Genomic DNA, 25,718 nt, shown 5'->3' with positions numbered 1-25,718 from the left:
GGGTCATACGACATTTCTTTGAGCCCTAAAGTCTTTTTTTTTTTTTTTTCTTCCTGTTCAGATTGTCTGAAATTCCCATTTCGTCTCCAGCACTGCGTCTCAGGGTGTGCTCTGCATTTCCACCTCTGCCTGTCCCTCCGGTGGGCCCAGGAAGCAGAGACAATCCTTCCTCCCCTCCTAACACACACGCATGCGCACGCACACGTACACACACGCACGCACGCAAACGCACGCCCAACCCCTTCCTCATGTGCTGAGCACAGCCTGAAATTCCAAAGTAGGCATTTCATTCCCCGAGTTAAGCCAGCCCTCCCACTAAGACACACACCGTCTTGGGTGACATATCATTCCAAATTATTACTGGCCTTTTAGGCCTTGTGTGAATGTTACATCTCTTTAAGAGCTGTTTTCTTTGTTCGTTTGTTTACATGGGAGATGATACAAAGACGTTGAAGCCCAAGGAGAGGGGAAGGAGAGGAGCCTGGAGACACAGGACTGGAGCCTCTCTGTCCTTCCTCGCTGGTCTTCCAATGCCACCATTGCATGTCTCCTAGGATTTTTGCCTCTGGCAAGAGGTTATCTTACCAACATTTTTGACAACTTCTTTTGAGTTTATCCTGGCTAATTTCTTCCTCCTCTCCTTACTTGTCACAACTGTGATTCATTTCAGTCAGAGATGTATTATTTATCTTTATTGAATGTAGATCCTCAACCTGTTTATTTTATGTTCACATTAATGTCTCTTTCATGGTTTCCCTCGTGATCTGAAAATTTGGTTCCGTCCCAAATCTTAAGGCATTTCATCCATTCTCATTACTGTGCTTAGTAACCAACCTTAACTTTTAAAAAGAAAAAAAAAATCTGAGGGTCATTACTAAAAATGGTTTAGCCTCTAAGAGAAGCCTGAGAATTCTTCTGTCATTCCAGGCACCTGGAGACATTTTCCATGGGCAACCACCTGTGGGAAGCAGGCCCTGGAAAGCAAGACTGGCAGTGAGTGGGACCTTATCCATCTACTGGTGTCATCAAGACCTGAGACAGAGATTGGTAGCCAGCTTGTGACATCCTTCAGTCCCTTAAGACTAGCATGGCTGGCCTGTGAGTCATATCAGGCCATATGCTTCTTTTCCTGCTGAGCACATCTGAAGATTGATACTGAGTGATTACACCATGTTTAATCATGAACACCCAGCATCTAGTACTTGGAGAACTTACTGATATTAAGCAGAGTAGAAACATAGGGACTACTCCATTATGTGGTGTGGCTAGCAGTAGATATACAGATCCCTTTACTTTGTGGCCGTAAAGAAATGGCACTTACCCTAGAGATTTGTTGTCTGGGCCTCTTCCCTGTACCCAGCCAGTTCATCCTTGTGTTTCTGGAACTGAACTCTCTTTTTCTCTCTTCGGGAACTGTTTCTGCCTGCTGACTCTTCTAAGGATATTTGCTTCCATGGGTACAGAATAGCTCTTTCCATCCTGACAACAATCTCATGTACAACTGAAGTTTAAAAGACTTAAATGCCAGGGGTGCCTGGGTGGCTCAGTTGGTTGGGTGTCCGACTCTGATTCAGGTCATGATCTCATGGCTCGTGAGTTCAAGCCCCATGTTGGGCTCTGTGCTGACAGCCCAGGGCCTGGAACCTGCTTTGGATTCTGTGTCTCCCTCTCTCTCTGCCACTCCCCTGCTCATGCTTTCTCTCCCTCCCTCGCTCTCTCTCTCTCTCTCTCTCTCTCAAAAATAAATAAACATAAAAAAAAAAAAGAAAAAAAGAAAAGTTAAATGCCTGAACTAGGGGTCTCAAAACTGGAGAGTTGTGACCCAAACCCAGGGTCATCTGTCTCCAATACCCATATGTTCCCCTGTCGTGACCAAAAACATAAAATAAAAGCCTGTTCTCTTTACTATGCTAAGAGAATACTAGAAAAAGTAGACAGATTTGAATTCCTAGGAGTTCAGATGCTAATATACTCTGACCTAATAAGCTAAAACCACTATTTGAAAACTGATAGTAAATATACTACTTAAAGAAGATTCAGATATAAAGCAGTAAGAAAGTTAAGGAGGGGGGGATGTATTTAGGGAAAATGTGGCCCAAGGATTTGAATTGGCTTTGGGGTTTGGGGCTGGCCACTGTGACAGAGAAGAAGGCCAGACAGAATGGTACTCTTGGGTCCCTGAGAAGTCAGGGAGTCTGGAGAAGGGCTGGGCAATCAAGTGGGAAGTCTTCTAACCACGAGCTCTAACTTAGACCAACAGCTTTCTAGGATTTCCCCCCAGCAAATCCATTTGCTTTATACTACATTATTTCTCTCTCAAGGAAGTATTTTCACATCAGACATTCACCAGTGATGCTGATGTGTGAGCAAGTGCTTGGGCCCTAATCTCAGCATTTCCCTTTATTAGCTGAGTGACAGTTCACCTCTCTGGACCTAAAATTTCCCTATAAAAATGCAGGGGGACAGTAGCTAATTGGTTTCTAGGTTGCCTTCCTCAGCTTTCTTATTCCATGAGTGGTCAATGCCATGGCATTTTGGGTTCCTCTTGCATTTGGAACACACTGGGGAGTTATGTTAATCCACTTCATCCCTCCATTAATGGACTCATGAAAGGATTTGTCAGGTCAACTATGAAAGATACATGAGTAAAGAAAACAAATACAGAAAGCAGAGAAAGAGATACTCTGTGATGTATAACTGTGAGGTTCAGAGTCAAGGCACAGTTTAGAGGCAATGGAAGAGCGGCAATCACCCTCACTGTAATGGAGGGCCATATGAAGCTATAACAGGGCCAGGAGGCAGCTCTGAGCACCAGAGTTGGGTTTGGGCACGTTCTGTCCACACCATTCAGCTCTGCTGGCACACTGTTTATCAAACATCATTTCCTGTCTGTATGAGCAGGGTAACAATCTCCATTTCCCTTAGAAAATAAATGGAATAATACCATCTACTCCTTCATGGTATTATATCATCCCTAAAAGGAAATAAGATAAGCCCATTTAAATATAAATAAGGTATATGATTATTTCCCTTTTCTTTGAAATAGTGACACATGTTTTCTGTAAAAGATCTATGATCAATCTTATATAAGAAATTACCTATTCCAGGGGCTCCTGGGTAGCTCAGTTGGTTAAGGGTCTGACTCTGAATTTTGTCTCAGGTCATGGTCTCCCAGTTCGTGAGTTCGAGCCCCACATTGGGCTCTGTGCTGGCAATACAGAGCCTGCTTATGACTCTTTCTCTCTCTGCCCCTCCCGCATTTGTGTGTGTACGCGCTCTCTCTCTCTCTTTCTCTCCCTCTCTCTCTCAAAATAAATAAATAAATAAATAAAAAGAAAGTACCTATTCCATGAAGGACATTTTTCTTGTACCCAGAAAATGAATCATTTGCAAAGATGAGAGCCACCCTGGCACAGGTCGTAGATAAATAAGGTTTGGGGGGTGGCATAGCCACTTGTACATCCCCGTCACCCACAGACATGGCCCCTGTAGCAGTGTTTGCATCTGCAAAGCCAGGCTGTACGTGGCCCACCTGTAGTGAAACACTCATGTAACAGATACTCCCTTCTGAAAAGTTGGAATCAGATCTGAGAGATGGTAGGAAGTTTCTGTTGGTACTTAAACCAGAACATCCTGGCACATCCCAGTTTGGCCCAGTGCAAGGAGAAGTTGAGAAAACAATAAAGAGATGAGCGGGGAGATGAAGTATCGACAGAGACAGATGAAGCTGCTGAGGCCAGACCATCACGTGGCCTTTCTGTGCTTCCTGCCTGTGTCTCGAATGCAATACCCTCGCATCCCGTAAGCTCTACTGTTTTGCTTACACAGTTGTGAGTAGATATCTGTTACTTAAACCCAAAGGATCCCTAATTAAATATCCTGAATTCCAAGACCTCTTTCCGTTTCTTATTTTTGTTTAAGGCTTCTCGTTGGTGTGTGAGATCTGGTGAAATATCAGTGGAGTGGGAGATGAAAACAGGTTCATTTTACTAGTAATGGCTGCTGGTCGAGCAAGCCCCTTCCAAGTCTGATGATACTATAGGCTGCTTGGTTGTTTGTCTGGTCCTCCTAGGTCAGTGTTTATCCTCGGTTTTCTTTTAGACGTTGGAGGAGGAAGAAGGGACACTCTGTCCTTGGCATGACTAGTATTGCTCAGTGGTACATCTGTTGACCTAAGTCATTTATGGGGCCTTCCAGAAGCAGCAAATCCTTGCTCAAGCAGTAGGTCAGCCATTCTGATTAGAATCAGCATCAACCACCCATGAAACTAGAAGCGTCCCCCGTGATTTATTGTTACAATAAAGCCTCACTAATTAACTATAATTGGGAGGAAAAGCTTGTCGCAAATTTAAGACTCTGAAAGAAACAACATTTTAATTTCTTCCAACTTTGCACAGTGATTTAAATTAGGTTAAGCAAGTATACTTGACTTAATGTATAAATAAAAATTATTTCTAGATAGCACCTCAACTTAATAGGTGCATTTTTGGTATGTAAATGGTCTTTGGAACAGCTTGTTGTTTTAGGCAGGCGATTTAAGCATTCCACTTATGTTTTTATAGTATTAATAGTTTAGAACGTGCTTTTCAACACTGAAAAATCAATAAGTTAATCTTTTTTAATGTTTATTTATTTTGAGAGAGAGAGAGAGCACTCATGTGAGAGCAGGAAAGGGGCAGAGAGAGAGAGGGAGAGAGAGAGAATCCCAAGCAGGTTACAAGCTGTCAGTGCAGAGCCCAACACAGGGCTTGAACTCACAAATCACGAAATCATAACCTGAGCCAAAATCAAGAGTTGGACGACTGAGCCACCCAGGTGCCCCTGATTAAGTTAATCTTAACACTTGTCAAAATTATTTTTAAACAAGTAGGGTCTGAAGGGCGGAGATTATTGTTATTTTTGGATCAATATGACAATGATTGGGGAAACAATGGTATGAGTTAGCGTGTCATGAAAACCTATTTTAAAGCTTCCTACATCTTTCATAGGGATTTACATTGCAGTTGAAAATGAAGTGATTTATTTAAGAGTCCAGCGGAGTGATTGTACTGTGGATGTGCTAAAAATCATTTCTCCCGCATATTTGATGACGCTGTGATCTTTAGACCACGGTTCCAATTTATAAGGAGATGAAAGTACATGCAAATAAGCCTGTGATGGGGTGTTTGGTGCCCCAAATCATTTCTCCCGATTGTTTATTTGCTGTTTATTAAATCTGACGAAAATGAACTGGGATACCAAAACTGGTGTGGTGACTAGCGATGTCTTAAATGGCTACACTTAATTTTAAGACTGCAAGAATGTCTCATCAGATCACCTGATGTGAGCTGCTTCGGGCTATCAAGGCACGGAATTTTTGTTTCCGTGGGCGGGGGTGGTGGGGGAGGGGGGGCCGGAGAAAGCCTGACTCATGCTGGCCATTCATTTTCCAGGGAACCCCCCTCCCACCTGGTTCCTCTCCTTCCTGTTGCACTGGGTGGTTTCAGCTTCCTGCCTTGCTTTTAACCTGAACCCATAAAAATCACCTACTTCAGTAGAATGGAACATGCCTGAAAACTAAGGCAAGTTTTAGAACCCCTTGGAAACTGGGTACATTCTGGTGTTCCTTCCTGCAGAAGTAGGGGCTGCAGCCTTGCCCCACTGGGCCCAGAAGTACATCTTTGACTCCATGGGGTCAAGTCTGCTGGAGGCATGCCCTTGATAGATCTCCCCAGGCAGTCGAGATGGGACTAAACATGGCATTATCATTGCCACTTAGTAAAGGAGGATGAAAGGAAATGTTGTGTTGTTGAAGGCCATGGTGTGTGCTTTGTTCCCACTTGTACTTCAGCCTCTGGACAGGAATGACTGATGGGTGTGGGTAACTTCACCCCCGAGGAATTCACTGCACTTACCCAGGGCACCAGCCTTTGTCCCGGTTATTATGGGCTTCAACATTTTTTTTATTTAAAAAAAAATTAATCTTTATTTATTTTTGAGACAGAGAGTGTGAGCAGGGGAGGAGCAGAGAGAGAGGGAGGCACAGAATCAGAAGCAGGCTCCAGGCTCTGAGCTGTCAGCACAGAGCCTGATGTGGGGCTCGAACTCACAGACCTCGAGATCATGACCTGAGCCGAAGTCGGACGCTCAACCGACTGAGCCACCCAGGCGCCCCAACATTTTTTTAACGTTTGTTTATTTTTGAGAGAGCGCAAGCCGGGGAGGGGCAGAGAGGGGTGAAGGGGGAAGGAGCCAAAGCAGACTCTGAGCTGTCAGCAGACAGCCCTATGCGAGGCTTGAACGCACGAACCACGAGATCGTGACCTGAGCCTAAGTTGGATGGTCACCGGACTGAGCCACCTTGGTGTCTTGGGTTTCAACATTTTTAAGTGTGTCATTGGTTTGGCACCTTTGCTTCCTTTCTGCAGTCTTTCATCTTGCATAAAAATAAAGCACGTGTGAGATACCAAAATCAAATTTTCCAAAAGATAGGAAAGAAGCTGGCACTGATTACATAAGCACGGCCTCCCTCCCAGTGACTCTGCTGTTGTCTCTGGTGCCACAGCCAGTCTCTGTGCATACATCCAGTGGTGGCCTCCTGACCACAGTGTGCGTGTGGCTTGGAGCAGATGGCTGGGGCAGAGTGCTAGGCATCCCTCTGCCTGACTTCTCATCCAGACCCCACTATTCACTATTTCTATAACCTCAGGAACATTACCACATTTCTCCAGGCCTTGGCTTTATGAAAAATAAATACGAGTAAGTGCTCAATAATCGCTAGCTAGCTTCGTGACATTAGGTGTAGGGTTCTGTATGGGCCTCTATGTATCTTGGGACAGAATTAGTCTCCATGTCTTATCTAGCACTTCTTTGCAATAGGGGAATAACGCTTCACATTTTGAAGTACTTGGACCCACATCTGTTGATATTTTGTCCAATTGAATGTTAATTAAATGATGCTTGCTTAACAGGTGAGGTGATACAGTACATTTACAGCCAAATGTCAATCTAAAATGACTACAGTAAGGGGGCGGCCAGATGGCTTAGTCACGTAAGTTTCTGACTCTTGATTTCAGCTCAGATCATGATCTCACGGTTGTGGGATCAAGCCCCACATCGGGCTCTGTGCCGAGCATGGAGCCTGCTTAAGATGTTGTCTCCCTCTCTCTCTGCCCCTCCTCCTCTAGTACTCTCTCTCTCTCTCTCAAAAATAAATAAATAAGCATTAAAAAATAAAGAGGCAAAAGAGACAAAATGACTACAGTAAGAAGTTTCAGCTAGCTAGATATAGGGGAGAGGACGAGGGAGGAGTTTCTGCCTCATGCAGTGGGTGGACGATGGTACTATTTGCCAGGCAGGGATCACAGGGGAATGCTCCTCACACCGCTAGATGATCAGTCTCCTTGTTTTACTGTGCTTCGCTTTATTGCACTTTGTTGATTTTGTGTCTTTTTACAAATTAAGGGTTTGTGGCAACCCTGCGTCGAGCAAGTCTATTGGCACCATTTTTCCAATAGCATTTGCTCATGTGTCTGTGTCACATTTGGGTAATTCTTGCAAAATTTCAAGCTTTTGCATTATTATTATATTTGTTATGGTAACCTGTGGTAAGTGATCTTCGATGTTATTATTATAATTGTGTTAGGGCGCCAAAATGTAATGATTAGGTTAATCAAGGAAGGCAAGTCAAAAGCCGAGATAGGCTGAAACCTAGGTCTCTTGCACAGTAAGCCAAGTTGTGCATGCAGAGGAAACGTTTTTTTGTTTTTTGTTTTTTTTTTTTTAATTTTTTTTTTCAACGTTTATTTATTTTTGGGACAGAGAGAGACAGAGCATGAACGGGGGAGGGGCAGAAGAGAGAGAGGGAGACACAGAATCGGAAGCAGGCTCCAGGCTCTGAGCCATCAGCCCAGAGCCCGACGCGGGGCTCGAACTCACGGACCGCGAGATCGTGACCTGGCTGAAGTCGGACGCTTAACCGACTGCGCCACCCAGGCGCCCCAGAGGAAACGTTTTTGAAGGAAGTTAAAGGTACTATTCCAGCCAACACATGGATGATAAGAAAGCAAAACTAATTTACTGCTGATCTGGAGTAACTCTGAGTGGTCTGGAGAAAAGATCAAACCAGCTGTAGCGTTCCCTTTAGCTGAAGCCTCGTACAGTCAGGCCCTACCGCTCTTCAAATCTTCAGTTCTGTGGAGGCTGAGAGAGGTGAGGAAGCTGAAGAAGACAAGATGGAAGCTAGCAGAGGTTGGTTCATGAGGTTTAAGGGAAAAAGTCATCTCCATAACATAAAAGTGCAAGGTAAAGCAGCAAGTGCTGATGTAGAAGCTGCAGAAAGTTCTCCAGAAGATCTAGCTAAGATAATTGATGAAGGCAGCTACACTAAACAGATTTTCAGTGTAGACAAAACAGCCTTATAGTGGGAGAAGATGTCATCTAAGACTTTCATAGCTAGAGAGGAGAAGTCAATGCCTGTCTTTAAAACTTCAAAGGAAAGGCTAACCCTCTTTGTAGTAGCTAATGCAGCTGGTGACTTTAAATTGAAGCTAATGCTTGTTTACCATCCTAAAACTCCTAGAGCCCTTAAGATTTATGTTAAATCTATTCTGCTTGTGCTCTATAAAACCACAAAGCCCAAATGACAGCACATCTGTTCACAATGTGGTTTACTAAATATTTTAAGCCCACTTTTGAGACTTACTGCTCAGAAAAAGGATTCTTTCAAAATATTACCACTCATTGACAATGTGCCTGGTCACCCAAGGGCTCTGATGGAGATGTACGTGAGATGAATGTTGGTTTCATGCCTGCTAACACAACATCCCTTCTGTAGCCTGTGGATCAAGGAGTAATTTTGACTTTCAGGTCTTCTTATTTATTATAATAAGATTTATTATAGAAATATCCATTTTTATAGTATTTCTTATAGACATATATTGTGTAAGGCTTTAGTTGCTATAGACAATTCCTCTGATGGATACAGAGAAAGTCAATTAAAAAATTCCCAGAAAGGATTCACCATTCTGGATGTCATTAAGAACATTTGTGATTCAATAGGAAGAGGTTGAAAATATCAACATGAACAGGAGTCTGGAAGAAGTTGATTCCAACCTTCATGGATGACTTTCAGTAATTCAAGACTCAAGTGGAGGAAGTCACTGCAGATGGGGTGGAAATAGCAGAGAACTAGAATTAGAAGCGGAGCCCGAAGATGTGACTGAATTGCTACCATCTCATGATCAAAGTTGAACAGATAAGGAGTTGCTTCTTATGAATGAACAAGGAAAGTGGTTTCTTTGAGATGGAATCTACTCCCGGTGAAGATATGTGAAGATTGTTGAAATGACATAATGGAAACAGCATGATTTGAGAGGATTGACTCCAATTTTGAAAGAAGTTCTACCGTGGGTCAAATGCTATCAAACAGCACTGCATGCTACAGAGAAATTGTTTGTGAAAGGAAGTGTCTATTGATGGGGCAAACTTCATCGTCTTATTTTAAGAAATTGCCACAGCCACCCGAGCCTTTAGGGGCCACCACCCTGATCGGTCAGCAGTCATCAACATCAAGGGAAGACTTTCCACCAACAAAAAGAGTATGACTTGCTAAAACCTCAGATGATGGTTAGCATCTTTTAGCAATAAAGTATTTTTTTGAGTTTATTTATTTATTTTGAGAGAGGCAGAAATAGCATGAGTGGGGGAGGGATAGAGAGAGAGAGGGAGAGAGAGAGAATCCCAAGCAGGCTCCGCACTGTCAGCACAAAGCCCAATGCAGGGCTCGAACTCACAAAATCACAAGATCGTGATCTGAGCCGATACCAAGAGTCAGACATTTAACCACCCGAGCTACCCAGGTGCCCCAGCAATAAATTATTTTTAATTAATGCATGTGCATTGTTTTTTTTAGACACAATGCTTTTGCACACTTAATAGACTACAGAATCCTGTAAAACTAACTTTTGTATGCCCTGGAAAACTGAAGAATTCGCTTGACTTGCTTTATTGCTACATTTGCTTTATTGTGGTGGTCCGGAACTGAACCCACAATATCCCCAAAGTATGCTTGTATTTGAGGAGCTGTTGAGTTTCATGTGTCCATGGAACATCTACAAGAGATGTCTCATTTGAGGCTGGACCTTGGGAGAGAAACCTAAGGGCTAGCAGGTTATAGGTAAGAGTTGCCAAGTCTTTGCACCTGCCAGTCCTCCTGTCCAGAAGACTCTCCAGCTTTGCTCCCTGTCTCCCTAAGATCTTTGTCAGATGTCACCTTTGCAGGAGGATTCTCCTGGCCCCCCAAGTTTAAGTGGCAATTGCCTCCTACCAAAGTACTTCTCGTCCACCTTCTGTGTATCACATTTTCCCCATAATACATAGCAGTATCTAAACTACTATCTAAAACTACCATTTTACTTACCTTTACATATTTATTTCACTTATGATGTTCTACCTATTAGCGTGTAAGCTCCATCCATGTGGGCTGGGGTTTTTGTCTGTTTTGCTTACTTCTGTATGCCCAGTTGCTATAATGGGGCCTGGTACATAAAAGCACTCAACAAATGGTTGTCAGGTGAGACATTGAGCCCTTACGTATGCCTGACACTCAGTACTCTACTGTTGAAATGACACAAAGGGTTTCGAATATCACATAAACTTAGTTGATAAAGAAGCAGCAGGATTTGAGAGGATTGACTTCAATTATTTTTTAAGTTTATTTCTTTTGAGAGAGACAGAGAGAGAGTGCCAAGCAGGGAGGGGCAAAGGGAGAGGGGGGCAGAGGATCTCAGTTAATCTCAATTCATCTTTGTATGTTGGATCTCAAGTAAACTAAATTTAGGAGATGCAGCTTTATAGCTGGTACCAAGAGCCAGGAGGATGCATGAGATCTGTAGGGAGAGTGTTTAATGAAAAATAACAGGGGACCTATGACAAAGAAATAAAGCATATCATCCTTTTAGACATGGGCAAATTTGGAAATGGACCCTACATCGAAAAGCAAGAAAAGCCAGTCAGAGCAGGAGGAAAAACGAGCTGCTGTAGAGCAGACAGACAAATAGGGAGGAAATGTCCAAAGTTGTCAGATGCTACAGAGAAGTTGGCTTAAGTAAGAAGCAAAAAGTGATCGAGAGAGATTGTCTGTGTAGTCTTGCCACCCTGTGTGCTGCCCCTGATTCAGATTCACTGCTGGCAAGCCTCTTACCAAAGTGGGTATTGTTATATAATAACTAATTATATCATAATTGCTTTTATTACTATCTCCTCTGATAAAGCATACTGCAAGGATATAAACAGCAGAGTTTACTTTTAAGCAAAAGGTTGATGATTAATCTACAGTTCAGTGGTTCCCAGACTTTGGAATGTCATGAACTGGTGACATTTGAGGGAGGGGAATGGGCCTCTGAAATATTAGGTTGCCTGCCTCACAGTCAGCTGGTCGTCGTGCTCAATTCAGATAGGGCAGTCCATCCATGGGAAGTGAATAAATTAAGAATCATTTAGGAGACATGAAGCCCAGACAAGAAGATCACTTGTGTTGGTTTGACTTGTAGTCTTCATCGCAAGTCAGAAATCTTTTTGGAAAAGGTATGACTTATGGTCCTTTGCCGCCAACGACTTGCCCCATAGTGGACACTCTTACCATTTACCATTACATTTACCATGACTCACATTTCTGAAAGTCTGGATTGAAGCAGAGAAAGCGCTGTTCCCGGTGGTGCCAAGGAGTAGCCTGAGCAGTTTTTAGCACCTTTGACTAGTAATCTCCATCAACTTCCCCACCCCATGCCACAAATAAATATACAGTCATATAATCTCAGTTTTAAAATGTGTTTGTTAGGTCACTGTCAGGCAAACCCCCAGCTGCCCTCACTGCCCCCTCCCTTCCCTCCCACCCACGACACACACACCTGGCACTGGGCAGGTGAGAGTCTACGCGATATGGTTGTCCGATGTTGGTTGTTAATAGAGTAAAGCTTTAAAAGGAGGAAATTACTAACAGGATGGAAGTAACTTTAAAAAGGAACCTCAACAAAGGAGGCTTTTTTCCAGGGCCAAGTCTGCCTTCGGCGATAGAGCAAATTAGGCATTCCTTTTGCTCCTGACAGTATTTTGAAACTGGATAGCCTCCCTCAGTTATGGAGAGTACAGCTACTCATTCATTATCAGATTGACATTAGCCAGAATATTTTAATGTCAACAAAGACATTTGAATGATTGTTAGCCTAATTATTTCTTATATCCCCTTTGGAAGTTCCTGTGTGTACAAGATTTTAAATAAGGAGTATGTCCAGATTGATTCTTTTTTTTGTTCTTGTGAGAATCCTGAATTTTATCAAGGGTGCAGTCTAATTGAACTTGGAATAAAGCTTTAGTTTCATATTTTCTGGCTAATGTTCCATAAATGTCATAACTTTGCTGTTTAATGGGGAGTGTGTTTTTATGTAATAGATATGCCAAACATTAATGAAGGGAAGAAGAGAGGGAATGACTGAGAAACGCCATCTCAAGCTCAAAAACATCAAAATTAGCAATAAAAATAGAAGTTTCTTAGCTCCAGGAATGGGAGGGAGATAGTCACAGACATAAGAGAAGACACAGCCTGATCCTTGCTTCCAGTTTGCTAGGAGGGGACTCACAGGGTGACCTTGACCCAGCAGTTCAACTGCCTTGTGCCTGTGTTTCCTCCATGTATTCACGGGGAACTGTAGTGCTCCTTTGCTTAGGTGGCAATGAGGTCTTCAGTGGGCATGGGAGTATCGTAGCGATCCTGCAGTGACATGGCCCTGGGTCCTCCTGTCCCCTAAGGCTTTGGGTACAGACATCTAATTTGGAGATTACTGAGGGGTGTTTGTGGTATCCAGACTCAGCAAATCTGTTCATCATTAAATGAAAAGGCTTAATATCAACTGGGACTTAACGTAGCAGAACCAGCTTGAATTTAGTTGGAAGTATGAATCAGAGAAGATTTTCAAGAAATGTAGTTTCATTTAAAAGATTTATAGTAACTAGGATCAGGTTAAATCTGGGCTTAATAGCAAATCTTTAAGAAGGTACTTAAACAAATCTTTAAGAATGCCCTGTTTTTAATATATTGTCTCCTTATGCTTCTAAAAGGTATATCTACGGTGAGGATTCTTGGAAAGTACTGTCTTACATAAATTGAGCATTATTGTACTATTATTTATATTCCTCATTGACTTATTAAATATTTGTTTCAATGTTATATTTTACATACTTTCCAAATCATTCTCAAATTCCTTACTAAATGAGTCCAAATAGATGACATTTTATTACTGTTATCTCTTACCCCAGGTTTTCCCTGCTCACACAGTGTTTGGCAAACATCATACATGTTTGAAAGAATGAATTAGCAAATGAATGAATGACCAAAGGCCATAGATTCAATCTTCACACCCTTTAGCTGGCCTCGCTTTATTCCATGTACAGAGACAGAATCTTGAATACTGACTATCTCTTTAATGCCACCTGCAGAGACCGTTTGTACAGCGTAGGCCACTGTCTTCGTCAGTTGAGGCTGCTGTTCAGAATATATACTGAGTGGCTTATAAACAACAGATATCTATTTCTCACAGTTCTGGAGGCTGGAAGTCTGAGATTTCTGGTGAGATCCCTCTTCTGGGTTGCAGAGTCCCTCCTTTTCATTATATTTGTCTTATGTGGTACAAAGCAGAGAGCTGCCTGGGGTCTTTTTTACAAGGACACTAATCCCATTCATGGGGGCTTCACTCTCATGACTGAGTCAACTCCCAAAAGCCTTACCTCCTCTGCTACCATCACACTGGGGCTTAGGATTTCAACATATGAATTTTGCAGGGACGCAAACATTCAGTTTATAACAGCCACGGAGAAGGCATATTATGCTCTGTGACAAGGGCTTATTCCAACATGGCAGAGTCTTCTTGCTCACAGTGACAGACCGTAGCACTCTCTTCACATCTGCACATTGAGGAGTTGGAAGGTGATGTGCTTCCTGGCTTCACAGAAACTAGAAAGAGTCTGTTGTGAGTAGTTTTCTCTCTCTATCATATCAGAGCTGTGTCTAGCTCCCAGGGCTTCCCACAATGGGATGAAAAGGCAGTGGGGCATCTGCTGGCCTCCCAAGCCAAGTGAATGGATTGTCCACGGGTGACAAGGTGACCCAAGCATCGTTTCCCTGGGCTCACTGGTCCGTTTCCCATTCTACATCTCTCAGCAGCCCTGTAGCTGTGTGGCACAGGACAAAGTCCAAGGTTTAGGTAGAGAGTGCTTTTTCCCCCGAAGAAAGGCTTATGGCTTTGGGAAGTCAGGGATCTCAGGCTCAAGGAGTCATTTCCTAGCCCGTGTTCTCAGTGTCTCTGTGTCAGTGCATCTTGACCGCTCTGTCTTTGCCTTGTTCTGTGCCTCCTCCATCAGGGAGATCCTGCTCATTCACTGAGATTCAGTAGACTCAGATGCCTTCTTAATAAGGTCTTCTCGAAGTTTCTACACAGAGCTAATCTTCCTCTTCTTGTGTTCCCAGTGATACAGATCACATTGGATTCTAGTCTCTGCTTTCGGATCTCTCCCAGAGAGCATCTGTGGGGAGGGACGGTAAGGGTTGTCATGGGAGGGACACTTCTAATTCACACTACCCCCAGTGCCCAGCATAGAGCGGCTGCCCTCTAGAAGTCTGTGAGTGATCCAAAATCAGGCAATGACCTTATAATCACAGAGCTACTTCCAAACTCTCTTAGCCCTGTTATAAAGATGCTAAGTATTCTACAAGGAATTTCTCAAACGTACACGTAAATTTATTTAGAGTATGGCCACCCTGAGATATGTAACACTGTGGCTGAGAAAATAAAAACAATAACCAAAAGCCATTAAAACACTAGTCACCTGTGTATATTATTTCTGGATTCAGAGCCCAACTGGCCACCTAGAGAATTCTTCCCTGATTGTATTAGACTTATGATTGTCTCCAAACCTTTTTCCAAAAACAAGAAATTCTGTTTCCTGACTTTAAACCCCTCGCTTTTTTCAGGTACATTAAGCTGAGATTACCATAGCCAGTTCTTTTGTATGGGACTATTCCACAAAACATTTATTGGTTCCTATGAGTTTTTAAGGTGTTAAATCTGATATCCAACAGCTGACTGTGATTATCAGTCTTGGCTCACAAATTGCTCTGCTACATATCAGCATGAGGCTTTCTGGAATCCGAATGATTGGCTGGAGTCATTTCAGATATTCCCAGAAGGTCTGAAAACCTTCATTTCCTCAACAATATGCCCAGCAACTTGCATTGTAATCATTTAAACTAATACAAGTGCTGTTTTTCTTATTGTGTCATTATTGTTACCATGATTTTCTTTTTTTAAATGTTTATTTATTTTTGGTGGGGGGAGGGGCAGAGAGAGAGGGAGACAGAGGATCAGAAGCCGGCTCTGTGCTAATAGCAGAGAGCCCGATGCGGGGCTCAAACTCACAAACCATGAGATCGTGACCTGAGCCCAAGTCAGACGTCTGATTGACTGAGACACCCAGGTGTCCCCCACTTTCTTTTTAAGAGTAGAAGGAATACATCCTGCTTTACTCATGAATGAGTGAGAGGAGAGGGCAGCTGAGCTTCTAATTATCGGGGGTCAATGTCAGGGTGTGTAGCAAGGAAAAACGTTTATGTTGCCAAGAAGGCTGACTAAGATCCCAGATTGTACAAGGGAAGGGGAATTTTCGTGACTATGCCACCTGTCCCTGAGTCCTGTGAATCCCCAGGTTTTGTGACCTAGAGGCGATTTGGTAAACTGGTGGTTATTTGTGACATGGAGATCAAACTTTGAAAATCGTAAGTGTATCTTTGTAGAAGATAAGGCCAAAATACCTCGGTGGATAAATGTTAACGATGCACTGAACTGGGAGCTTGGCTTCTTCTGAGCACCTGCTCCATCACAGGCAATGGTGACAACTGTCTCCCCCACACACTGACTGGCTCCTAAAGAATGGTATGAGCATGGTGTAGTCAAGAGACTGTCTGGTTGGGTCAAGGGTTTGTGCAGGCGGGTAGCTTGGACGGTCTGAGGTTGTCTTCTACTGTCCCCTATGAGATCATGTTAAGGTCAGGCTAGGGCTTTGAGACGCTCACTGCTTTCCTGCTCTCTCAGTAAAACAGAGGGTCTACTTCCTTGTAATCAAAAACCAGTCCCTCCTACCCTCTCAGAAACCTTGCTACCCCTTCCTCCTCCACACCCTGCTCTTTTCCCCTTTATCTTCAACCTCTCCCTGTCTGCTTTCTCCTTCCCGCCCTCATTAAACACGTGCCAGCCTTTTTTTATCCTTGCCAAACCCTCCCTCCCTTAACCTGGCGGCCACCTCCAACCGCAGCCCTGTTCACTATCTCCATGTTGGCCACAATCTTCTAAAGTGCTGCTCTCACGTACTGCATGTGCCTCCTCACTTCCCTCTTACTTTGTAACCCTCTCCAATCCTGTTTTGATCTTACCACCTCTCCAAAACTACAAAGTCAACAAGATGTTAATGCTTGTAAAGTTAAACATAGCCTCACTCTACAACCCGGAAATCACACTCCCAAGAGAAATGCAAACTTGGGTTCAGACAAAACCTGTATGCAAATATTTGTGACAGCTCTGTTCATTATCGACAAAGACTGAAAATAACCAACATGTCCTCTGACCTATGAACAGATAAATTGTGGTCTAGCGGCACGATGGCAATGGAAAGGAATGAGCAATTGATTCACGTAGGAATCCATAATAACACGAATGATCCCTAAATATATTTTGCAGGGGTGCAAAAAGGCTGTGTGATGTGTGATTCCACGCATGGCATTTTGAAAAAGACAAAACTCTAAGAGTGGAGACAGAGCAGTGGTTTCCAGGCGTTGGGGAGAAAGGCTGAGCTAAAGGGACAGCATGAGGAAATTTGGGGGGTGCGGTGGGGATGGAACTGTCCTGTGTCTTGACTGTGGTGGTGAATGCAAGACTTTGTGCATTTGGCAAAACCCAGAGAACTCTAAAGCACAGAGTGTATTTTAACGTATGGATTTTTATGTAGCAACTAGGGTGTAGGGGATTCCCCCAAATGGAATACAAATTAGCACGTGGGAAAATAAAATGATGCTCATGACTTCCTTAGCCCCATGGGGACGTAGTTGTCTTTATTTAGCCGTTTAACACCACCATCCTTTGACACACTCTCTTCCCTTAGTTTTCCAGGTACCACCTGCTCCAACTTTCTCCTACTAGACTAGCTTCCCTTTCTCACACTCCCTTGCAAGGTCTTCCTTCTCAACTCCCCCTTCTACCTTGCTGGTTCTCCCTGTCAACCTCATCCACTCCCACAATCACAAGTACCCAATATTCCAATGACTCTCCAATTTGCCTTTCCCCTGGGGACCCCTCTTCTGAGCTCCAGACAGTCATATGCTGCCACTGTGGACTAAACCCAGTAGTACTGTGGACTAAATCCCAGACTCCAGTTAGCATCCAGGCCTTCCCTGCACCCACATCTGCTTCCTCTCCTGGGCCCCCAACTCACTAGAGACCAAGAGCTTGGCCATCATCCTTGACTTCCCTCTCTGCCTCCCCTCTCTGTCCCTCACTGCTGCTTGCTACATCTCATTCCCTCTTGAACCGTGTATTTGCTCTTTTTCCACTCACTTCAATGGTGCCACAATGGCCCAAGCCACCACCATCTGTCATCTATACTGTGGCACTTCTATTTAGTCACCAGCAGCATCTTCTTCAGACCTTCTGCACTGTGCAGCTGGGTAATTTTTTTTTTTTCAATATTATTGTCAAATTGGTTTCCATACAACACCCAGTGCTCATCCCAAAAGGTGCCCTCCTCAATACCCATCACCCACCCTCCCCTCCCTCCCACCCCCCACTCCCTCCCACCCCCCATCAACCCTCAGTTTGTTCTCAGTTTTTAAGAGTCTCTTATGCTTTGGCTCTCTTCCACTCTAACCTCTTTTTTTTTTCCTTCCCCTCCCCCATGGGGTAATTTTTTTTAAACAAAGTGAATTGCATTCCTCTGCTTCAAACCTGCCTGGGGTTTTATAATGCTTTTTTATTTTTTTAAATTTTTTTTTTCAACGTTTATTTATTTTTGGGACAGAGAGAGACAGAGCATGAACAGGGGAGGGGCAGAGAGAGAGGGAGACACAGAATCGGAAACAGGCTCCAGGCTCTGAGCCATCAGCCCAGAGCCCGACGCGGGGCTCGAACTCACGGAGCGCGAGATCGTGACCTGGCTGAAGTCGGACGCTTAACCGACTGCGCCACCCAGGCACCCCTATAATGCTTTTTTAAATGAAGCTTAAGTTCTTCAACACGTCCCACCAGGTTCTGCCTGGTTTGCAGCCCCCCCCTCCCCCCCCCCGCCCCCCACACACAGTGACCTTCGCCCTTTCTTCTCCACTGTGCTTCCCCGCCAGCCTTTTTTCTTCCCACAGATACATCACGCTCTTTCCCACATCAGGTCCTTTGCATGTGCTGTCCCCTTCACTCACTAATCCATATTCACCCTTCAGGCCTCAGTTTAAATGTCACTTCTGGGGAAGCCTCCCATGACCCTAGAGACTAGCTTTGCTTCTCTCATGGCATGTTTTCATAGTTTTTCTTTCTTTTTTTTTTTTTTGGTAAGTTTATTTATTTATTTTGAGGACTGGGGGGAGGGCAGAGAGGACGAGAGAGAATCCCAAGCAAGTTCTGTGCTATCAGTGCAGAGCCTAACCTGAGGCTCCATCCTATGAACAGAGAGATCATGACCTGAGCCAAAACCAAGAGTCAGACACTTAACCCACTGAACTACCCAGGTGCCCCTGCATTGTTGTTCTTTCTGAGCATTTCTCTTTAGTATCAACAGCCTTCTCTAAAAAGCGAGCAGGAAATGGACCTGGCTAGTTCACTGAAGTCTCCTCAGAGCTAAGGCCAGTATCTGTTGGAAGGAAATAAAAACCAAGGTAATAAGTTTAAATGCACAGCACAATACATTGTAGACAGGTAATGGGGAGCCACGGAAGGCATCAGTGCATACAAAGACAAGGAGAAAAATGTGTTGAATGGTACCAATTTGGTAGTCGTGTGCAGGGTAGGTTGGGGAAACCTAAACCATGGAGAGTATAATGGAATGGGCCAGGCATGGAATAATAAGGGTCAGGATTAGAATGTGACAGTAGGAACAGGGAGAGACAAAAAAAATCATAGGATTTGATGACTAATTTGTATTTGGAAGTGAGAAGGGAAAGAGTAGATTCTGAAATTAGGGTCTGGTGATTTGTGAAATAAAAATAAATGAAGAAAAGAGAACTGGGTTTCAGAGGAAGCTAATGATGTCAGGTCAATAAATTGTCATGGGGATGGTGAGGCTTACACAGTAAGAATTCCAAGTGGCCTAACACATAGAAGTCATATTTCAAAGACCGTCTGCATACCTTTTCCAAATCAGGACCATCTGTGAGGAAAGCTGATGTGAAATCATTGTTTATGCAGATAATTTTCTCTGCAGGTCGTCTCCTTTTCTTCAGGGAGACTTGTGTGAAGCCAGACCACATTTCACACATGGTCATGGCCACAGCATCATCGGGGAGCTGCCTGGGACTGTAAGCTGCAGATTGTCTTATTCCAAAGGCATCACACCTTTTTTTCTGCTGTGTTCCCTCCCGTTGCCACCCATGTTTGGCACAGGTGACCCAGAAAGAAGGGCAATTAGCCCCAGACAATAATGCAGTGACGGGTGAGTGTGTGGCTTACAGACCTGGTGAACTCTGCTTTGCTGAGCACGGGCAGGGGAGTAGCTATCAATAAGGCCCATGGGATTCTATGGAAACAGAGACACCAAGAGGGCCCTGGGGGGGCGAGGGGGAGTGCAGGAGAGGTTCTAGAGACAGGTACCGCTCAGGGGCCAAGATCTCACCCAAGTGTGGAGGAGATGGAATTGTTTATGCCTAACTTAAACTGGGAAGAAAAATAGACTGGTTTTAGACTTCAAAGCATAGAGGAAAACAATGGTCTGAAATATGGGACCAAGAGGAAGACATTGCTGCTGCTGACACTCTCGTGGGTGGGCAGCACTGGGATAGCTTTGTCCTTCTCTCCTTGCCTTCCTCATAACAGCAATCAACCTTCCAGGTCTCTGTGCCTTATTTCAGTGGTCTTCAAACCTTTTAGGGTTTTCTCATCACGCCACCAGGACACAGGGGTATGAGGCTGCTGTTAGTTGTGTTGGTAACAAGCCCTATGTTGTTACTCTACTTGGCCAATAACTTGAGGGCAGCAGGGTGCACATCCATGTCACAGACTAGGAATAAAACTTTCTCTGCAGATGGCAGAGAAACATTAGAACACTACCATGAACATTACCATGTTCTAATGGTAGCTAGACAGAACTCTCTGTAACTCTTAGCACTAATCCAGGGAGGTGGGCATAGTGCATTTATAATATGAACAGAATTCTCTTCCCCCAAATATATGCCATCCTTTGGGCCTGAAAATTATCCAAAAAAAAAAAAAAAATACCAACAACAAAATAAACATACCTCGGTGTTGTCAAACTATAATATGTTCCTTCTCTGCTCTGTCTACCGATCTTCAAATTTTACCATAAATAGGATGTGTTTTCACTCAGTGTCTTACATAAGGCTAGCACTCAATATATAAAGTGAATATTGCTCTTAGCAAGCCTGTCACTTAGTTTGTGTCCTGGCCCAGTTTAGAGAGTTGCCTGAAAGGGAAGAAACATCATTAACTCTTCTCTTCTCAAACTATTTTTTTTTTAATTTTTTTCAACGTTTTTATTTATTTTTGGGACAGAGAGAGACAGAGCATGAACGGGGGAGGGGCAGAGAGCGAGGGAGACACAGAATCGGAAACAGGCTCCAGGCTCCGAGCCACCAGCCCAGAGCCCGACGCGGGGCTCGAACTCACGGACGGCGAGATCGTGACCTGGTTGAAGTCGGACGCTTAACCGACTGCGCCACCCAGGCGCCCCTCAAACTATTTTTTAAATATACTAATTTTTAGGGGCACCTGGCTGGCTCAGTTGGAAGATCATGTGACTCTTGATCTCAGGGTCATGGATTCAAGCCCCACATTGGGTGTAGAGATTACTTAAATAAATAAAAATTTAAAAAATTAATATATATATGTGTGTGCATGTGTGTGTGTGTGTATTAAGATTTATAACAAAGAATATATTTCTAGCAAAGTGAAAATCTGTATTATTTAGATGTCGATTACCCCAGATATTTTGCTGCTCCATTTTCTCCCTTTTAGTGTCAATTTTTGGAAACTGTTTTTCTGACATTTTCCTCATGAAATGGGCCAGGGAAAGAAAATTTCAGCTAGGTAGCCCTGTTATCAGCTGCTCTAAGAAAATGCATGCAAAGGACATGTCTAAAGGAGCTGCATGAATTTTTAGTATCAGGAACTTCCTGGCCATTTTATTTTTGACATTTTAGCCCTCTAGCAAGGATTCTTTAAGCTTTTATGGTTTTTCTTTTCCTCAAACAAACAAAAACAATAACAAAAAAAGCAAATCCACATATTAACTCTTGCCCAAAAGAAATAACACACACAAAAAGAGGAATTTGCCCAAACAACTCGCAATAACAGCCAAGGTCAAAATACAGTCACAGCTTGGTGAAAACAGTACCTGTACATTAATAGCATACTTTGCTGCAGAAACCCAGCTGATGGGATGTCTGAGGAGACAAGGGCTCACAGTGGGCACACAGTCCTGCCACAAGTCCCATGTTTCTTTTCTCTGATGGTGATTAGTGGAGTTTTAAAGTATGTAAGTTATTCATGAATTTCTTTGGTAAGTTTAAATACTATACAAAGATTTTGTTAAAAAATTTTTTTAGGGGCGCCTGGGTGGCGCAGTCGGTTAAGCGTCCGACTTCAGCCAGGTCACGATCTCGCGGTCCGTGAGTTCGAGCCCCGCGTCGGGCTCTGGGCTGATGGCTCAGAGCCTGGAGCCTGTTTCCGATTCTGTGTCTCCCTCTCTCTCTGCCCCTCCCCCGTTCATGCTCTGTCTCTCTCTGTCCCAAAAATAAATAAACGTTGAAAAAAAAATTTAAAAAAAAAAAATTTTTTTTAATTTTTTTTTTAAATTATTTATTTATAGAGAGAGAGAGCAGGGGAGGGGCAGAAGAGAGAGACAGAGAGACAGAGAGAGAGAGAGAGAGACAAGACCCAGTAGGCTCCGGGCTGTCGACGTGGAGCCCAGGCATGGGGCTCCAACTCACAAACCATGAGATCATAACCTGAGCAGAAACCTAGAGTCGGACGTTTAACCGACTGAACCACCCAGGAGCCCCTGAAATTAGTTGTATTTGGGTCCCGTTTCTGTACATGTTTAGGAAACTGCCCAAGCATGTATTCTCATGGAGATAGGTCAGCACTGAAGGATACTTAAATCCAAGATTCGAATGTGATTTTTAGAACATTTGCACCTTTCATTTATCCGTGTTTTGCTTACACATTATTGTTGCTATACTTGGGAACTAAGTTAAGGTAAACACTGTAGTCGTGAAGGTATTCTGAAACAATTCAGTGATTCAAGTATACCGATGCAAATATTAGGCTGAGTCATATGAAATTGCCACCAGTAGGCAATTTTGCTTATAAAAATGACAATTTCATAATGTTTAGTCTAGGGTTTTTCACTTGGAAATTGGTCATGTTGTGTTTTGAATTGTATTTTGTTTTTTATTTTCCTTTTGTACTTTTAAGTTTTGTCACAATAATTTATTTATCTTGGATGTTGGATTCTTTTGTAAAATGCAGTTCATCTAGGGAGTGGGGAAAGAGGTGATAATGAGTATGAGGTTTCTTTTTGAGTGATGAAAATGGTCTGGAATTAGATAGTGGCGATGGTTGCCCATTTTGTGAACATACTAAAAACCACTGAATTGTACCATTGCAGAGGGTCAACATATGGTATATGAGTTGCATCTTCATTTTTAAAAATTATGCAAAGGTGTGCAGATTGAAAGGAAGAAATAAAACTCTTTGTTTGCAGATGACATGATCATCCATGTAGAAAATCCAAAAGGACTAATGACAACAACAACAACAGCAACAAAACACAAAGTCCTGGAACTAATAAGCAATTATAGCAAAAATGCAGAATACAAGGTTAATATATAAAAGTCTATGGCTTTTCTATGTACCAGCAACAAACGACTGGAATTCAAAATTTAAAAAATCCCACAATGCCATTTACATTAACACCCTCTAAAATGAAATACTTAAGTATAAACCTAACAAAATGTATACAAGGTCTGTATGAGGAAAACCACAAACTCCAGTGTAACAAATCAAAAAAAATAAATTAAGAGATATGTCATGTATATGGATAGGGAGATTCAATACCATCAAGATATCAGTTCTTCTCAATTGATCTATAGATTCAATGCAATCCAAATCAAAATCTCACCCGGTTATTTTATGGACATTGATAAACTGATTCCAAGGCTTATATGGAGAGGCAAAAGACCCAGAAGAGCCAATGCAATATGGAAGAAGAACAGAGTTGGAGGACTGACACTACTTGCCTTCATGACTTACTCTAAAGCCACACTAATCAAGACAGTGTGGTATTGGCAAAGGAAAAAACAAATAGGTCACTGGAACAGAATAGAGAACAACTGATCTTTGATGAAAGAGCAAAGACAATACAATGAAGCAAACAGATGGTGTTAGAACAACTGGACATCCGCGTGCAAAAAATAAATCTAGACACAGACCTTACACCCTTCGCAAAAAATTACCTCAAAATGGATCATAGACCTAAATTTAAGCTGAAAAACTGTAAACTTCTTAGAAGGTAACATAGGAGAAAATCCAGATGACCTTGTGTTTGGCAATGATTTTTTTAGCTACAACACCAAAGGCATGATCCATGCAAGAAATAAGTGATGAGTTGGGCTTTATCAAAGCCGGCTTTATCAAAAACTCCAGCTCTCTGTAAGACAGTGGCAAGATAATGAAAAGACAAACCACAGACTAAGAGAAGATATTTGCAAAATACACCTCTAATAAAGAACTGTTATCCAAAATATACAAAGAACTCTTAAATACAATAACTCTTAAATAAAATAAACAACCAGGATGAAAAATGGGCAAAACAGAGGCACCTGGGTGGCTCAATTGGGTGTCCAACTCTTGGCTTTGGCTCAGGTCATGATCTCATGTTCACGAGTTTGAGCCCCGTGTCAGGCTCTGTGCTGACAATGCGCAGCCTGCTTGGGATTCTCTGTCTCTCCCTCCCTCTCTGCCCCTTCCCTTCTCTTTCTTTCTTAAAATTAATAAATAAAAAAATTTTTTAAATGGGCAAAATATCTGAGCAGACACCTCACCAAAGAAGATATACAAATGGTAAATAGGTATATGAAAAGATACTCAACATCATGTGTCATTAGAGAATTGCAAAATAAAACAATGAGATGCTTATACATTCCTTATTAGAATAACAAAAATCCAAAACACTGACCCCATCAGATGTTGGTGAAGGTGGAGAACCACAGGAACTCTCGTTCACTACTGGTGGGAATGCAAAATGTACAGCCACTTTGGAAGGAAGTTTGGCAATTCCTTACAAAACAAAGTATCTTCTTACCATAAGATCCCACAGCTGTACTGCTCAATGTTTTCTCCAATGACTTAAAAAGTTTTATCCACACAAAAACCAGATGTTTATAACAGCTTGGTTCATAATAACCAAAACTTGGAAGCAGCCAAGATGTCCTGTAGTAGGTAAGCAGATAAACAGTGGTATGTCCATACAATGGAATATTATTCAGCACTAAAAAGAAATGCACTGTCAAATGGTGAAAAAAAAAAAAAAACCAACATAGAGGAATCTTAAATTTTACTAAGCGAAAGAAATCAATATAAAAGGCTACAAAATATATGATGATAATTATATGACATTCTGGAGACAGTAAAAAGCTCAGTGGCTGCCAGGGGCTGGGGAAGGGAGGGATGAATAGACAGAAAACAGAGAGCCATTAGGACATTGACACTGTTCTGTATGATGCTATAGTGGTAGGTATACCACTGTCCAATCATACATCTGTCCAAACCCATAGAATGTACAACACCAAGAGTAAACCCTGATGTAAACTACGGACTTTGAGTGATAATGATGTGTCAGTGTAGGTTCACCAGTTGTAACAAATACCCTACTCTGATGCCAATGTTGATGGTAGAAGAGGTCATGCATATAGAGGCAGGAGGTATATGGGAACTCTGTACTTTACCTGCTCAATTTTGCTGTGAACCTCACTGCCATAAAAAATAAAGTCTATTAAAATTTTATCTAGCAGCCATTTTGGACCATGAGCCAACTTGGCGGCTGAAAGCCTGTTCTCAGATACCAAATTCTAAAGATACAGGGGGACTGTGTCTCTAATTATATGGCTCTCCCATCCAAGCCCTCAACTGCCTATGAGCTGACATCTTTTGTATGCCATAAAACTTGTGTGTTTATGCCCCAGTTATGGGGGTCAGACAGAAAACGGTAAGCTTGATTTTTTAAATCAGTAAAGTAACATGTTAAAGGTGTGTGTCTCACTTTATTCACTGCAGAATCTTGCCTAGAGTAATCAGAGGGGCTCCCCTAAGATAATTCTTTTTTTTTAATTTTTTTTTTAACACTGATTTATTATTGAGAGACAGAGAGAGAGCATGAGCATGGGAGGGGCAGAGATAGGGGGAGACACAGAATCCAAA

The 25,718-nt window shown here is 42.7% G+C and overlaps 1 protein-coding gene and 1 long non-coding RNA gene across 3 annotated transcripts in view; one reads left to right on the top strand and one right to left on the bottom strand.

The window, feature by feature from the left end:
• The window catches only part of LOC147579466 (uncharacterized), a 29,524-nt gene extending 17,786 nt beyond the window's left edge, over positions 1-11,738 (bottom strand). Inside the window, exon 1 of the long non-coding RNA XR_015253983.1 lies at positions 11,650-11,738. This is a non-coding gene — a long non-coding RNA (uncharacterized LOC147579466). The remainder of the gene's footprint in view (positions 1-11,649) is intronic.
• The window catches only part of KIAA1217 (KIAA1217 ortholog), a 755,207-nt gene that overhangs the window by 323,197 nt on the left and 406,292 nt on the right, over positions 1-25,718 (top strand). The gene's annotated exons all lie outside the window — the stretch shown is intronic.

This window comes from Puma concolor, chromosome B4 (genome assembly GCF_028749965.1).
Source record: "Puma concolor isolate L17-30 chromosome B4, mPumCon1.1.hap2, whole genome shotgun sequence".
NCBI lineage: Eukaryota > Metazoa > Chordata > Mammalia > Carnivora > Felidae > Puma > Puma concolor.
Note: the sequence above shows the minus strand (reverse complement) of the source record. Positions and strands in the feature narration are given on the sequence as shown.